This window comes from Theropithecus gelada, chromosome 2 (assembly GCF_003255815.1).
Source record: "Theropithecus gelada isolate Dixy chromosome 2, Tgel_1.0, whole genome shotgun sequence".
In the NCBI taxonomy this organism is placed as follows: domain Eukaryota; kingdom Metazoa; phylum Chordata; class Mammalia; order Primates; family Cercopithecidae; genus Theropithecus; species Theropithecus gelada.
This window is the reverse complement of record NC_037669.1, coordinates 68,856,951-68,873,649: the sequence shown is the minus strand read 5'-3', so window position 1 is coordinate 68,873,649 and position 16,699 is coordinate 68,856,951. Positions and strand designations below refer to the sequence as shown.

Below are 16,699 nucleotides of genomic sequence, written 5' to 3'. Positions count from 1 at the left end.
TTTTTTTTTTTTTTTTTTTTTTTTTTGAGATGGAGTCTCGCACCAGGCTGGAGTGCAGTGGTGCGATCTCGGCTGACTGCAACCTCTGCCTCCTGGGTTCAAGTGATTTTCCTGCCTCAGCTTCCCAAGTAGCTGGGACTACAGGTGGGCGCCACCATGCCCAGCTAATTTTTGTATTTTTAGTAGGGATGGGGCTTCACCATGTTGGCCAGGATGGTCTTGATCTGTTGACCTCATGATCCACCTGCCTCAGCCTCCCAAAGTGCTGGGATTACAGGCATGAGCCACTGTGCCTGGCCGCTTATTCCATTTTTTAAAAGTCTTGGGTACCAGCCACCACCCTAAAATCCTTAACCCACAAACTGGTTCCAAAGGCCACTTTGAATATGACTGGTCTAAATAAACTTTAAAGTATGGAATTCGTAATGAATGTTTTTTAGGATATTTCCTCTGGCCTCCAGAGACCGCTGACGACCCTTTGAAAGGAAAACAGACCAACCTCCACAAAAAAATGACTGGAGGAAAGAGTGAGCATGCAAAGTACCACGGTAAGCCATAGACTGCAATAATCACAGTCCATCCAACAATGCGAGGTTTCTCTTAATTAAAACGCAATTTTATTTTACTTTTTATTTATTTATTTTTTTAAGACGGAGTCTCCCCTCTGTTGCCCAGGCTGGAGTGCAGTGGCATGATCTCAGATCACTGCAACCTCTGCCTCTCGAGTTCAAGCAATTCTCTCGCCTCAGCTTCCCAGGTAGCTGGGACTACAGGTGTGCACCACCATGCCCAGCTAATTTTTGTATTTTTAGCAGAGACCGGGTTTTGCCATGTTGACCAGGTTGGTCTTGAACTCCCAACCTCAAGTGATCCACCTGCCTTGGCCTCCCAGAGTGCTGGGATTACAGGTGTGAGCCACCGTGCCCAGCCTAAAAGGTAATTTTAAATAACTGGTCATATTCTCAGATAATTAACACAATATCTAATTACCTTTAATTATATACTACATACATGCTAATATACAAAATTCAGGGAAGACTTGCATGATTTTCACCCTTAGAAAGAGTGAATTTGACAAGGGCAGAAAGACTTCATGTTTTTCCTTTATCTTCCCGACCCCATGCGAAGTCCAGATCAGTGGCAGAGAGGAACAAACCGAAACGATCCATCTTCATTTCATATTCACAAAGTCCCATTCACCAAGAGTCTTTTTAAAAGATACCACAAACTTCAAATCCAAACTTAGCACTGGTTAGTAACTGTCACTACAGCTTCAACTTTCAAATGGGTTCATAAAATAAGGATTCTGTCATCAGTACACTATTTGCTTCTTTGAGGTCCTTGGTGTTACCAGATACTGAGGGGGTATGCCCACAAGGTTAACACAGATGTGCTACCTTTTACAAGATTTTGTTTTTGCACAGTCAAGCTTCAAATTTCTTTCAGAGGTTTCTGAATTGCCAAGGAAAGGCTCTATTTCCTACATCTGTGGTATGTCATTAAGTTGCCCCCTAATGTGAAATTTTTTTTATTCCTAAAATGCTCAAGGTGAGCAGTTGGAATATTTGTGCCTTTGGCAGATAGGACAGCAAAATCATCATTTAAAAAAAATATATGGATACAGTAGTTCAGTGGTGTGAGCCTGCAGTCCAAGCTATTCAGGAGGCTGAGGCAGGAAGATCCCTCAAGCCCAGGAGTTCAGGACTGCAGTAAGCTATGATCGTACCTAAGAACAGCCCCTGTAATCCTGCCTGGGCAACACAGCCAGATCCCATTTCTTAAAAAAAAAAAAAAAAAAAAAAAAAAAAGATAGATAAAACCATTTGTTATTTGGTTTTGTGTTTTTGATTGTTCACTGTGCAAAATATGGTTATTTGATAATTGCTGCAAATATTGTCTTTACTACTAAATATGCCTTCATGTACATTTCAACAAGTGGCTTCTGCTTGAAAACGAACTCTATTGAGCATATTTCTCTGGAAATCAATATTTAAGAAATTTTTTTTCTTTGAAACTAACATTCAAGAGAGACAGCTCTTGTTTACGGAGTAACTTAGTTTAGCATTATGGCTAACAATGTTTAAAAACAGCTAACTTAAAATGCAAACATTTAAATTCTGACGTTTAACTGTTGAGAGGCCATGTCAGTCTATGGAAATACACACAGCATAAAAAACAGTAATTTTTCCCCAGTTCTGTCCCTTGTAAGAATATTTCAAGCAACCATTCTCTTAGATTTAAAAATAAGAACTTAGGAGGTTTTAAGACAGTTAAAAATTTTAAATGCCTGGATGAACCTTGAAAACATTTTGCTAAGTGAAAGAATCCAGTCACAAAAGGATGTGGGATTCCATTTCTATGAAACATCCAGACTAAGTAAATCCATACAAACAGAACACATATTCATTGTTATCAGGGGATGGGTGGAGGGAGAACGCAGTGTAAGTGCTAATAGTTACTAAGGTTTTTTTCTTAGGCGATGAAATATTCTAAAACTGAACTAGATGGTTGCAACTCTGAACACATTAAGAACTATTGAAAAGTAAGTACACATTAAATGGGTGAATTGTATTGTATGGGAATTATATCTCAATAATTCTGTTAACAAAAAATTAACATGCCTGATAACATTCACAACAGCATACAAGGAAATCAAGTTAATCTCACACAACTTCTATACAATGTTAAAACACATAATTCCTGATATCCTGGGCTCCTTGTTTCAGAACACTTCTCAAATCAACCAATAATTGCCCTTCCTAACACCCATCATCATCATCACCATTCATGTATGCCTGCCCCTCTAGAATATCAACTCTGTGAGGACAGAGACCGTGTCCTTACATGGTGCTATAATCTCAGCACCTAGCCCACACCCACCAATAAATACCTGCAGTAAGAATTAATATATGTATGTATGTACATACATCTGTATGTATGAATGAATGAATGAAATTACTAGATTGGAGTAACTGAATCAATAAAGTACTTGTATTCTACTTGTCCCCTTAAATCTGTTTGCCAATTCTCCCCAGGCTCCTGGCCACCCAGGTAGAGACCATTTCCCAGCAGCCCTCAAAGCTTGCTGGGCCTTATGACCATAATCCGGTAAGTGACAATGAGTGGGATGTATACAACATTTAACTCTTTTGATTACAAGAAAATTGCTTGCTTTGGACATCTCCACAGTGCGGCAACAACATAGCTTCAACCCTATGATAAGGACAAAGCCCGAAGGGAGGAGAGCACAGACAGAAAGAATCTGCCCAGACAAGCTACATTGGTCAGGTTGTTTCATGAGAGAAGTAGGCTTCTATTTTATTTAAGCCATTTTACACTGGATCTCTTTGTTACACCAGCCTCGTCTTTACCCTGACTGTTACAACCCAGGCATGAGTATACTGTATGTATGTGCGGGGAGCAGGGGCGGTCAGGGAGCATTTCAATGCTTAACTGAATTGACTGATCACATTCCAGCCAATACGGTCATCTGGTAACTCAATGACGACTGCTTACAGTGTTTTCATAACATCTTCCTTAATTAACAGTCACATAATTCAAATGCTAACTACTATAAAAAGGTAGTTTTGAATGGGTTTAGCTCAGAATTGCTGTTGTCTTTAGGTAAGTATTCAAATCACTCACATATATACTTTTAAAGGAACTTATACTTCAAATAAATGAAGAGCATTTTAGCTTTATTTTTCACCAAGAAATAATTTATAATAGGTAAGACACGATGAATGTTATCTATAAGGATGCATTTATATTCCTTCATCTAACATAAAACAGCTCAAATTAGGGATGCGGGGGGAAATTGCAATGATTATACTTCCTTTTGATTGTTTTTCAATTTTCTCTCAAATAACTTGACTTTAAAAAGAAACTGGACCAACACAAAAAATGTGAAGCTTGGAGATACCTAATGTTTAAAAATAACCATTTTAATTGTAATCTATACGGTCTTGATGATTATCTTCAACTCTCAGTGCCATTCAGAATTGAATATAAGATGACGAATTTTACAAATTGGATTTGAATTTTAAGCAAATGCATGAGGGTAAATTGTCAATGGTGAAGGGAGGCAGGGAAAAATGCCACATAAACCTTTGTTAGATCACCAAACCAAGGCAACCATAATAGAATGACATCTGTATAATTGTGACCAGTGCGTCTCTCTTTAGTTTCCATCTTGACATTCTGGATCACCTTAGGTAAACTATTTATCATCAACGGGACCATTTTTCCAGTCTGTAAAGTGGGAATTATAAGAATTGCCAGCTACCTCTTAGGAATGCCAGCAACCAGACCCATTTTGTAAAGCACTCAGATCTAGTTGGAAGAAAATTGTTATATCACTACCGAGTATGATGACTGTTATTTATGACTCTTCAGACCTTAGAATCTTAAATTTTCAAAATCGCTTCATCTGGTTTTCTGAATTTGCCTGGCTACTTTTATGTATATAATCAGTTATTTCCATAGTACCTTTGTAGGCATATTTCTGTGCATCTATACTGACTGTTAATAATTCCCCGGTTTCAAATTTGGGGCGTGTTATTTACTGAGAAGCTCCTGGCATCTGAAGTCTACATGCTTCTTGCAGTGTGAAAGATGATGCTGATTTTTTTGTCCATTGCTGGATGGCAAGGTCTTCTCATTTAAGGCTTACTCATCAGGAAGAAATGCTAACCACTATACTGACTTGAAACATCGTTTTAAATTGTGTATTTCCCTTTTATTTCTTCCTAGATAAGAGATCAAGATATATACAAATTAGTCTTTGAAAGATCTTTTACCTTGTTCAAAAGTAAAAATTATGTATACTACTTGAGTCTATATACCCTAACTTATTTCTCCCCAAAATTTGAAATCAGCATCAAAACACAGATGGAATGGATACTGTAAAAGAAAAAGTGTTAAGTAATGAAATGTTCACTTGGAATAGGAATACTGAAGATGATGTATGATATACTTTGGAAATCCATCCCCTCCAAATCTCATCTTGAAATCTGATCCCCAATTGTGAGAGGACCGGCCAATAGAAGGTGTTTGGGTCATGGGGGCAGATCTCTCATGAATGGCTCAGAGTCTTCCCCAAAGTAATGACTGAGTTCTTGCTCTATTAGTTCATGAGAAATCTGGTTGTTAAAAAGAGCCTGGCTCCCCTTCCCTCCAAGCTTCCTTTTTCTCTTGTCATGTGACACGCCTCTTCCAAACTTCCCCTTCTGCCATGACTGGAAGCTTCCTGAGGTCCTTACTAGAAGCAGATGCTGCCGCATGTTTCTTGTACAGTCTGCAGAATTATGAACCAAATAAATTTTTTTTCTTTATAAATTACCCAGCCTCAGGTATTCCTTTCTAGCAACACCGAACAGACAAAGACAATGTATACAGAACAAAGACAAAGACAACAAAAAAAGCTGAAAGTAGAGAACAACTATAGAGACTGAGCACATAAAATACTTTTATGATCACGAAATTTTACAAGGAAGGGCCTTATTTGCACGATATTAAATAATGTAATAGATCATGCACTTGATAGTGATTATGAAGAAAACTTTTTTTTTTTTGGTAATATGGACTATCTTTCTCAGGCAATGCCAATCACACATTTCTAGAAACATTTATTTCCAAATTTTCCCTTGACCTATGATATTTTTAACTTTCAATAATATTACAGAATTTGGGGGGATGGGGACTGTATTTCCATTTTCAGGTAATAGGTGAAAGAATGGACATTATAAAGACATTGAGTCAGAAGAAAAATAATTCATGCTTACAGGTGATTACAAAAAATACAAAACCAATACAAACAACAAATGAAAACCCATCAGTGAAGGTTGTATTTGGAGCTGTACGGATAAGCCAACTCTCAGGCTAAATTTTCATCTTTTCTACCACTTTTTCAGCTTTGTTTAATCTTTTTTTTTTTTTTTTTTTTGGAGACAGAGTCTCCTTCTGTCTCCCAGGCTGGAGTGCAGTGGTGCAATCTTGGTTCACTGCAAGCTCCACCTCCTGGGTTCAAGCGATTCTCCTGCCTCAGCCTCCTGAGTAGCTGGGATTACAGGAGCCCGCCACCACGTCCAGCTAATTTTTGTATTTTTAGTAGAGACAGGGTTTCACCATGTTTCGCCACGCTGGTCTTGAACTCCCGACCTCAGGTGATCCACCCACCTTAGCCTCCCAAAGTGCAGGGATTACAGGCATGAGCCACCATGCCTGGCCTGTTTAATCATAATTTTCAGCTTTGCCAGAAACCTCTGCTGACAGTAGGAGATGAGTTAAACATGTGGCACCACTTTGCATGAGGAGCATCTTGGATTGAGATCACTCTGTGAGATTACAGAGACCAGGAGACAGCAAATTACCGCCTTGCTGAGTAACTGCAACAGAGGCTGAATGCCCCTACAAACAAAATATTTACTATGTGGCCCTTGACAGAAAAAGTTTGCAGACCCTGATATAGATTAATGCCTTCCTTTTAAAGATTAGAAAGTTCAGACCAGGTGTGGTGGCTCATGCCTGTAATTCCAACACTTTGGGAGGCTGAGGTGGGCAGATTACGAGGTCAGGAGTTTGAGACCAGCCTGACCAACATGGTGAAACCCTGTCTCTACTAAAAACACAAAAATTAGCTGGGTGTGATGGCGAGTGCCTGTAATTCCAGCTACTCGGGAGGGTGGGGCAGGAGAATCACTTGAACCCGGGAGGCAGAGGTTACAGTGAGCCAAGATCCTGACACTGCACTCCAGCCTGGGCAACAGAGCGAGACTCCGTCTCAAAAAAAAAAAGAAAAGAAAAAAGAAAAAAAGAAAAAGAAAATTGAGCCCCAGCAAAGGGAAGTGTTTTGTTGTGACCTGATAATCCCAATTACTGGTTGGGAATCAATTCCTTCCATGCCGAAACATCTGAAACGTATGTTTGTCCTCTTTGAAATACAATTAGGTAGATCCTGCAAAGGTTTCATTTAAACAATATAGAAGGTGAAATGATGGAAGTCTGATTTTTCTGGCCCAAATTAAATGTGCCAGAATGCAACTACAAAAACAAATCCATACCCTTTATATATATGCATTCTAGAACTCCCCCAAGCTCCAGGTGAGATTTATCAAAATCTGATCAAAGATTCTTCACATTATGAAAGTTCCACAAAAAAACTCTGTTCAACTCAACAAGAAGTCTGTATCTGGCAAATACATAAACTTCAGTAAAATCTCAGCAAAGGCTTTGTTCAACCATGCGGGCAGGTACCCTGTTTTTAAACAGACACAAATCTACTAAATCAAATGGAACTATTAAAGGCCAAAATTCTAAATGAAACGAAGATGCTACTACTGCTTGAGAAATATCAGATGTTAAAATGACCGGAAGAATTATCTTGTGTAAGATGATCACCGCGTTTATCAGAGAGGTACTTCTGAAATCAAGTAAATATGTAGCATCCATAACCATTTTAACTGGAGTACTTTTTCATTCCCCCTCCCAAAAGTGAATTTGAAAACATTAAATTTGGCTTTAATTCATTAAGCTACATTAGTCTCTCTGAAAACTTCTAATTTTAAAATCAAGTACTCATTTGATTTTCAAGCAAGGTCAAGAGAACAAGGCAGCCTAGTGCTGACATTATAGGGATGTGCCTCACACTGCTCAGCAGTTACACCAATGTGGCGTGTTGCTATGGTGCCTGACTGTTAATTTCTGAAAGAAGGTGATTATAAAGCCGCCAGATGAACATCAATCGGATGACACCACTTCAGCACACAATACTGACATGCGTTACTCTTGTTTGCAGCAAGTTAATTTTATGAATCACCACTTTTGTGATGTGAATATTCCTTTCTAACTTTAAACCTACCAAGTCAACAAGCAAAACATAATTTAAAAAATAAAAATAAGTTCAGCTTCAACAAAAAGAGAAGAGTTTGATAATATTTGGGGGGAAAATGTGAATCTGTAGACCATTTCTTAAGGGCAACCGTTTTTCTTAGGACTTCCAAAAATACACCACATATGTACTCACACGCAAATAAATACATGTTTATTTGACAAATACAGACCAAAAAACAACTGAATTAAAATGCCTGGAAGGCAAAAGACACAGCCCTGGATATAACTTCACTAATCACATTTGCATTTACCTTTTTTGGCTTCTGTAAAGCAATCTTCAGTTATAGTCACCTCAAAAGGTCACGTCTTACCCTGAAAACAAAAGAGAACATCAAAATCTGAATGTCAAGAGAAGTAGCAACCACCTCTGCCAAGGACAGACACAAGCGAAACAACAAAAGAACTCAATTCTATTTAATGGCAAATGACTTTCAGGGTTAATAAAAACAAGTCCCAAGAATCTCTGCTTATCTGGACCATATGCCTTTGAGCTCTTCAAGACAACAAAATCGACTTGGGGGGAAAAAGTCAAGGTGAAACATTTCAAATGTTGTGTATCAACTTTTTCTCATCTTGTTGTCTATCAATTTATTTTCACGTAGAATAATATGTGACTCGTAGGCCTTTGTTTTTGGAAACCAGACTGCCACTTGAACGTGTCTCTGTTTGGTTAACATCCACAACACCCCTTATTTCATTAAAGCAGAGACTTATTTTTTTCCCTTTTGGAAGAGAGTTAGGTCTTGTAGACAACATGCTTTCTGCCACTTTGGACCTTTCAAAATGAATGAAAGCAGCACCATTTTCAGTTTGGGGAGGGGCAGGGAGTTAATTGCTAGTGAAAGCTGTTCACAGAATGTTTTTCTCCTAGCATGTATCTACGGGAGCTACTAAGTTAAATAAAAAAGGTTCATGTCACATGAAACAAACAATTGAAATCAAGCTTCCTAAAACACAAAGAAACCATGGAACACATTTTACCCCACATCTACTCCTGCATCTGCATACTCCCGTATGCAAAACAGTGTTTAATCCTTTAAGAAACATTACAAGCTGCCTCTTTCTGCCCATGTAACTGGGATCAACATATGGCACAAGTGAAAAGAAAAACATTTGTTTATTAATTTAGATCAAGTTACTACGAGGGTACAGGATTCATTCCATATCCATTGACCAAATGCTCATATAATTTTTAAGGTGGCGAAATCATATCATCATTTTACTAAAATGTTCATATCTTTTTGTTCACTCTTCAGAATAATATGTAATGAAGTGGTTTAATTTTATAGGAAGATATCCCTGCTTATCCCTCTGCTGTCAGCCCTGAATGTGGAAAGGCAAACATCATTGAGAAGAGTAAAATCTTATTTCACGAGGGCTAAAAATTTGAAAGTGGCACTTTGGTGTGTACTATCTTTGAGGAATTGATCCAAGGCCAATTTATGACATTTCCACAAGCAAGTGTATGCAGATTCTTGCCATTAAGATTGGAAAAAGATGCAGGCTCTGAGTGAAATCATAATTTTCATGTTTACTGTAAGAGGAAATTGGAGGTTTTCACCATAAATGTTCACCATTTGGGTGGGGAAAAACCCTAGCTCTGGGACTTAAAATTACTATTTTGCAGCCTGACCAAAACCTTTTTGTTTTTACACAAAACAATTCAAATTGAAAATGAAAATCGTGTGCTTTACTGCTGATGTATGTCCCCAAGATTGGTTTCTCCAGTGGTGAGAAGTCTATTTCAGGGCAAGCGATGATAAGAAAGAAAAACAGAGCAAAGATGGTCAAGTCCTCAAGGTAGAGCTAAGATCTGCAGAGACCTACTCTACACAAATCAGAGCTCCGTACATACAAAGCACACACAGAAATTTCTACATCTACCACTCATCAAATCTTAAATGTAAAGCAAGTGAACTTTGGCAGATCCTACTCAATTCAAAGCAAGAATGCCTTTTTCTCTCTCCTTTTTACTTGAGATGTTCTCCAGTACATGCACTGTAAACTAATTTATATGTTTATCTATTGAGCTGTGTCTATTTTTGCATGTTTGGCAGTCAGACCTATAGTATTAGACTTTGCAATGCAGATGAGATTTGCTATCATATAGGCCTGGCAAACAACTGGACCTCATTAAAATTTAATTTTTTAAAAAAACTGCTGAAAATGCCTACTTGGAATAAAGTTATCTCCAGTGCTGCATTTGAACTTGCAGAATATTTTCAGGTAAACACCAGACCTGTTTTTCTACTCATCTATCCACACAGTATAGTGTGTAAGTGAACATGGAACAAAAATAGAAGCTGCTTCAGCCTCAGATTTTACAAGTATCATTTTTTTCCCCTAGGGATACTGGGGGAAGAATTACAACAAAATCATACAACTGACCCTCCAATTTATAAATACTAAAACAATACAAAACTGACTACATTTAATTTTCACTTACACATAAAAAATTGGCAGTAGGATATAATCTCTATCTTTCTCTATTTTGAAGTTCCATAAATTTTGGTGCACATGCACGATTGGCCACTCATTAATTTATTTCTGTTGATTTTCATTTTTAGAAAAGGTATACATTAACAAAGTAATCTAAAAGACATTTTTCTAGTTTTGCTGAGAAAAGATTAATAGTTCAACAGCTGTTTGCCATCATGCTAAATTAAATGAAATGTGTCAATATAATAGACAAGAAAATTAGGGGGTAGTACTGGGGCCCGAGTCTGCCTCATTACTAGCTTAGAAGAATTGGAAACCAACAACTAGCAGAAAAATATGCGTTTCATTTTTTCCAAAGCATAAAACTTCCCTTTCCAATAGTATATTTGCTATTTTCTTTAAATCACTTTTACTTATCAAATAGATCAACTATTTACCTGTATGCTTACCGGCAGCACAAGCACCAAAACTAAAATTAAATGATTATGCAAAGCTTTTAGGTTAAAAAAAAAAAAAAAAAAAAAAAGAAATACATTCCCCTCCAGCCCACTTGTCTTCTTTTAAAAAATGCTGTCTCCATACGAATTGCGTTTTTTTTTTTTTTCTTTTTCTCTTTCTTTTTTAAGTTTCCTACTGGTTTTAGGTTTTAAAAGTGAGCCAAGGATACGGTAAACAGAAATTACTTATTTTCCTTTATGTCATTCTCTGCAACAGTTAAGATTCTGTGAACACTAGAATTGTTCCGTGGCCTCTTCACTATTGATTGCAACAGTGTCATCTACCTGAAGCTACACAGTGACCACAAAAACCATGTCCAGGACACAAATTTCTACTGCGAACTCTAGGGTCAGACACTAAATGTACATTCCTCTTTCTCTGCCTCCCCAACCACCCCTCCTCCCGAATTAGGGCTGTTATTCTAAAGAACCCTCACATTATTATAGTGTTTCAATATCATACTTTCTATGGGTATATTTTGCCCTTAATTTAATCTGTGTGACATATAATACACAGTGTCCACTAGTATGTCCTGCTTGGAACTGAGTTGCAGGTAAATGTGGAGGTGCAATCTCATTTCACAAAACTGAAAATGAACAATATCGGCTCGTTTTTTCCCGTTTATAGTATTTTCCCCTTCCCTTTCTTGACAGCTAAAATAAATTATCTGCATTAAGATTTCTCCATTATACTGAATTTTATATAACTGTGCAAAAGCAACTCTGAAGTATGCCCAACATAGTTCATCTCAACCTTCAGCCTACCCAATACTGGCTGAGAACCTATTGTGTGCCAGTCTTATTAAAGATGCAAAGATGAGCAAAGTGAACCCCTGGGTGGTGATTAGGCGGGCAGTTCAGTAGGTCTATGGCTAGAGGACACTTTCTTATTAGGAAACTGAGGAAGGAACATGGTTCAAACTTCCCACACCCTCAAATCCTCCAATCAAACGGCTTGTACTCATTGGCAAAAACTGGTCCAAATAAGCCAATTTCCAAGAATTCGCTGCCTCTTTAAATAGGGAATCTTATCTCCTGTGGGCTTTAATATCTTGTTTTTCAATGACTTCTTAGAAAGTACAAGGACATCGACACATATTTGACTATTGAAAAATATAAGACAAGGGTCACTTTATCTTCCGTATTTAAGAAAATCTACTCCAAAATCAATCTCAAAGTTTGTTCTATGCCCTTAAGACTTCAAATACTGAGTCAGATTTGCCAAAAAAAAAAAAAAAAAAAGAGAGAAAAAAAGTGGGGAAGGTGGGGAATGAAGAAAGAAAAGAAGGAAGAAAATAAAAAGGGGAGAAAGGAAAAAACAGAGAAAAACAGGGGAAAAAGAAAGGAAAAGAATAAAGGAAGGAAACAGGAAAGAAAAGGAAGGAAGAAGCTGCTGTGCAGTCGGGGTCTCTGAGACCGGAGGCAAAGCTGGACGCTACCCAGGCTTGCAGCTTCACAAACACTACACTTCTTTTACTTGTCTCTATCAAAGAAATGTGTGACTTTGAATCCATCATTCTCCCAATCTCCCTCCTATCCCTGCAAGTAACATTTTATTTCCTTTCTCCTCATCCTCTGGGGCCCTCATCAGATCATAGTACCTAACTTTGGAGTCCATTCTAGTAGAGCAAAAACCTAAAATGTTACACATGAAGCCACGTGGTGCAGTAAACCCCAGTCGATGCTTGCCCATGAAATTACTTCAGACTGGCAGCCCCCCACTAACTCCACATCGGCCCATCTCATTTGGAAAAATGACCCTCTCCTACCTTACAGAAAAGGAAAACCCTGGCCGTGGTCATGTGAAAATATTTTATAGGTATCCTTTAACAGCCTTTAAATGTTGAAACCTAAAAACAATATTTGCTGTTTTCCCTTTGAAGCTCTAACAAAGCCTTTGTTTTAGATTCACCTTTAGTGTGCAATAAGAGTTAATAATCAAATCCATCCCAACCCCCACAAATGTTAAACAAAAAGATAAAAGAAATGCAAATAGCTATTGTCATGGAAAGTTAAAGTACCTGTCTGTATTTTTAAGTGAAAACTATTATCTCTATCAATCAAAATTTAAGAATACAATAGCGCTAATCACAGAAGGTGCTCTGACGGAGTTACTTTGCCTCAAAAAAAAGTATTTTTCCCCTTAAAAACCAAGTATAAAAGTCATATACTTACAATTAGATAGAGTATTTGTAATTTTGTTATTAAAAACCTTCAGCAGCCTCACTGTTAATAAATGCTTCTAAGTCTCTAGACTGATTTGCACCCAAGAAGACACAAGTCCCTACATATTTTAATAAGGTTGATGAAATTTTATTTAAATTCTCACAGTTTCCAACCTGCGGGGGAACAGCACACTCTTCTGTTGAAAAGAGTTACTCAAACAGAGGCAACAGTTAACTGGTCAGGAAAACTCCTTCTTTTAGAGCCTGGACATAATTCCCACACCCTGAAATATCTTCACACAGGACATATCTTCCTTGGATGGTTCACCCTTGTTAATTGTGGCAACTTATTTTTGAAATAACACTCTACCCTCATAAAGAAAGCAGAATACCCCCATCATACCCCAGAATTATCTAAGTGTACAGTACATGAATTTCTCTGAGTCTTTTTTTAAAAATTCACTTTAAAAAAAGACTGGATTAGCCCCTGAATATGGTGCTTTCTAAAGACAGTACAGGAACAAAAAATAGCAAGACCCCAGATAGTAAAACAAACAGCTCAAGATTAAAATTCCTAGAGCAAACAGTTAAGCCAGGATGCCATTATGCACACGGAGCCTGGATGATGTCTCCTCCACCGTGGGGCCAAGAGGCTGTCATTTTCCCCCCAGCAAGATCAGATTTCCTTCCCTCCCGACCGCCTCTCTGAGCATCATGGCCAACATCTCTAGTGTGCTATTAATATCAATGAAGAGACGATTCGATTTCCACAGAAGAAAACCTTTCCTATTCCGGCACAGACCTTCGGGGAGGACCCTGGCCCGGGTATAGACAATACAGCGGCAGAGTTTCTGTTTTCTTACAGTTCAGTCTTACACAGTGTTTGAAGGCTTTTTAGCAAACAATGGCAGCATTATCTGCAGGATAGTTACAAAACAGGATTTGTTAGGACAAAGAATAATAAAGCTGCTCTCTCTCTCTCTTTTCTTTTTAATTCCCTCTAGTCCTCACGAGCCTTTCTCTGCGAGTCCAAAATTCAGCCACATTTCCTAAGAGGCACCTGTACTTGTCTATTTCAATGCAGCCAGAAGCTGACAACGGCCCAGGAACCAGGACTGCTTTCAGGAGGCGCCCAGAAGGGCAGCAAAGTACCCTCTCAACATTAGTAAAATGAAACAAAAGTGTCAGCCTTGGCTTCACACACACTTACCCGTTCATGGTGAGGAGGCAAAGCTTTGGGGCGGGAGAGGCAATTTTCACACAACGGAAGAAAGTTGAGAGTTTGTGAGGGAGAAACTACAGGCGCTTGGAAGCCTGCTGGCTCTCAGGGCTCCCAGGCTGGCGGCAGTGTGAGGAAGGACTGAAGGTATGTGGGCTAAACACAACAAAAGCCACTGCCTTACTCTAGATTAAATATGCAGGAAGAGGCCCCTTTGCATAAACACAAACACTCAGCAAATGAATAACTGGCTCAATCAGACGCCCGCTGTGCCTTCTACCTGTCCTCGCTCTGACAGGAGACACTGCCTATTCCAGGGGACACCACTAAACAGGAGACAGTTAAATGTTATGTTGCTATAATAACAATTAAAATGAATTGTATTCATTAGTAATTAAGAACTCACTCGTGGGGGGTGGCGGGGGGAGTGCTATTGTTGTATCTCCAGCTACTCCAAAAAGAACTTGTAGTATACCCATCCCTGGAGTTCTGCTCTGGGTTGCATTTCAATCTCTAACATTCAATGAGAGTTTTAAACAATCAGTTTGTTTAGTCACAATTGTCAGAGATATGCATCTTGTTTCTCTGCTTTGTCACGTTGTAAATGGATACCTGTGACTCTGTACCTACAAAGATCTGTTTGATAATCTGTTTGATATATGTATATAAAGTGTACATATAAAAATATACACATATACATATATATGTGCATATATACTCACACATAATACATTCATGCATATCTAATTAAAGAGAATAAGCCAAAAAATGCTACTTAACTATACTCTCTAGTTCACTAATCATTTAAGGAAAATAATTCGAGTTTTCCAAAAATATATCCCAAATGCCTGCCTTTCAAATGTCACCAATCCATGACCACTCATTTAAAAACATTACCCCTATATTAGAAAGGATGCTTTTAACTGAGTGGCCTCAACCACTTATAATTTCAATTAAATAACATAATTACAGTCAACAATTTTCTCCATTTCGGCAGAAAATATGCCATACCTCAACATAATTTGTCCTTACAATCCAGGAATTTAAGCAAGAGGAAAAACATGCCAGTGTTAGGAATCCACCACTGCCTTTTCTCAGCTTATGGAATCAACTCACACTGACCTCTCATTCTACGTTCCAGCTACATGTTGGTCTTAGTAACTTAATTATTTTTTAATAACTTTTGCAGTATTAAATGATTTCGATTGAAACATAAATAAGATTATGTTCGTCTACTACTTACTAATGCCATACAGTACTCTGGGGCCAAATCCAGCAGGGCTATGCTATAGGATGCGTCTATATTATTACTGTATTTGGACTAAAAAGGATAGGTCACAGATCCTTCACAGCCTTCGAGAATGCTGTGATTATCCTAGCCAAGGGAAATAGGGCAGCTTTCTATTTCAAAAGCAATTTTAATTTATTAACACAAAACTGTTTTCTGGCCAAATCGTTCTACTGTAAAAGGTGCAGATCATCACTGAAAAGTTTTAAAATATATTTACAAACAAACCAACAAACACAAAACTCATTTCAAACATATATTATGGCATAGCATGGAGAAAAGACAAACAAAATAAAAAGATACCCAAAGACCCAGAGAATAAAACACAGGTTCTCTAAGAGGGGTGACCACAGAAACTGAAGGTGCTGATTTTGTCCACTCTTTTTTGCCTTGAAATGACCTTCCAAATAAGGTGTTAGATAACCCACGTCCATAGACGATAGTGATCTAACCTTGCTGCAAATAAACCATAGAACAAAATTTAATCATTATATCACTGTGAGAAAGCCTCTGTCCATCCCCATGGAGCTTCTAATGACTGTTTTGGCAGTTTTGAGGGTAGTTATGCTTCCCAGCTCATCTATATCTCATACTGGTTGAGTAAGCTAATGGAAGTGATGTTAGTAGAATCCAGTATTAATGCTCTGTATCATGCAAACCTGGACGCAACTGAATATATTATACAATTATAGGTAGCATCTAATTCCATAAGTATTAGATACTGTACCCTAAATTAATATTTTAATGAGGACGGTGAAATAAAGACGACAATCCAGGTAAGGGATCCATGCATTGTGGCCCAGCTAAGCTCCTTGCTGAAAGAGCGCCGGATTCGGGAGCAAACGGCACAGACACAGGGATTGTGACAAAAATCCGTATGCAAGCTTTAGATGCTGAGTGACACATACTGATGCACAGAGTCAAAGATGTCATCCTCACACAAGCGCCACTCGCTGTAAGCTTGAGAGAAAATGCAGGGGGAAAGATGGGGGGGCGTAGTTGCAGCGAGACCTCCAGAAAATAAACAGGGTGTACAGTTTCAAAGGCTGCAGACACAGACATTTCATTGTTCAAGCCAATTATCAGTGGAAAATAATAACAACAGATGGATTCAGAGTCACTGACTTTTCATATGCACTTCATCTCGGCGGAACAGATGATGAAACGCGAGAGCTATCTCAAAAAGGCAAAACATCTTTCA

The 16,699-nt window shown here is 38.2% G+C and overlaps 1 protein-coding gene and 1 long non-coding RNA gene across 7 annotated transcripts in view; one reads left to right on the top strand and one right to left on the bottom strand.

Annotated features, from left to right (window-relative positions):
* Nucleotides 1–14,178, top strand: part of LOC112618125 — a 16,219-nt gene extending 2,041 nt beyond the window's left edge. Inside the window, exons 2-5 of the long non-coding RNA XR_003118027.1 lie at nt 813–936; nt 4,753–4,810; nt 11,044–11,175; nt 13,996–14,178. This is a non-coding gene — a long non-coding RNA (uncharacterized LOC112618125). The remainder of the gene's footprint in view (nt 1–812; nt 937–4,752; nt 4,811–11,043; nt 11,176–13,995) is intronic.
* FOXP1 (forkhead box P1) overlaps nt 1–16,699 on the bottom strand; it is a 632,119-nt gene that overhangs the window by 340,376 nt on the left and 275,044 nt on the right. For 5 of the 6 annotated variants that reach the window (XM_025374729.1, XM_025374733.1, XM_025374736.1 and 2 more), the window contains one exon: nt 8,142–8,202. The gene's annotated coding sequence lies outside the window, so the exon portion shown is untranslated. Of the gene's footprint in view, nt 1–8,141; nt 8,203–13,001; nt 13,084–16,699 lie in introns of those variants that run through there. The other variant, XM_025374739.1, reaches the window with a different exon arrangement.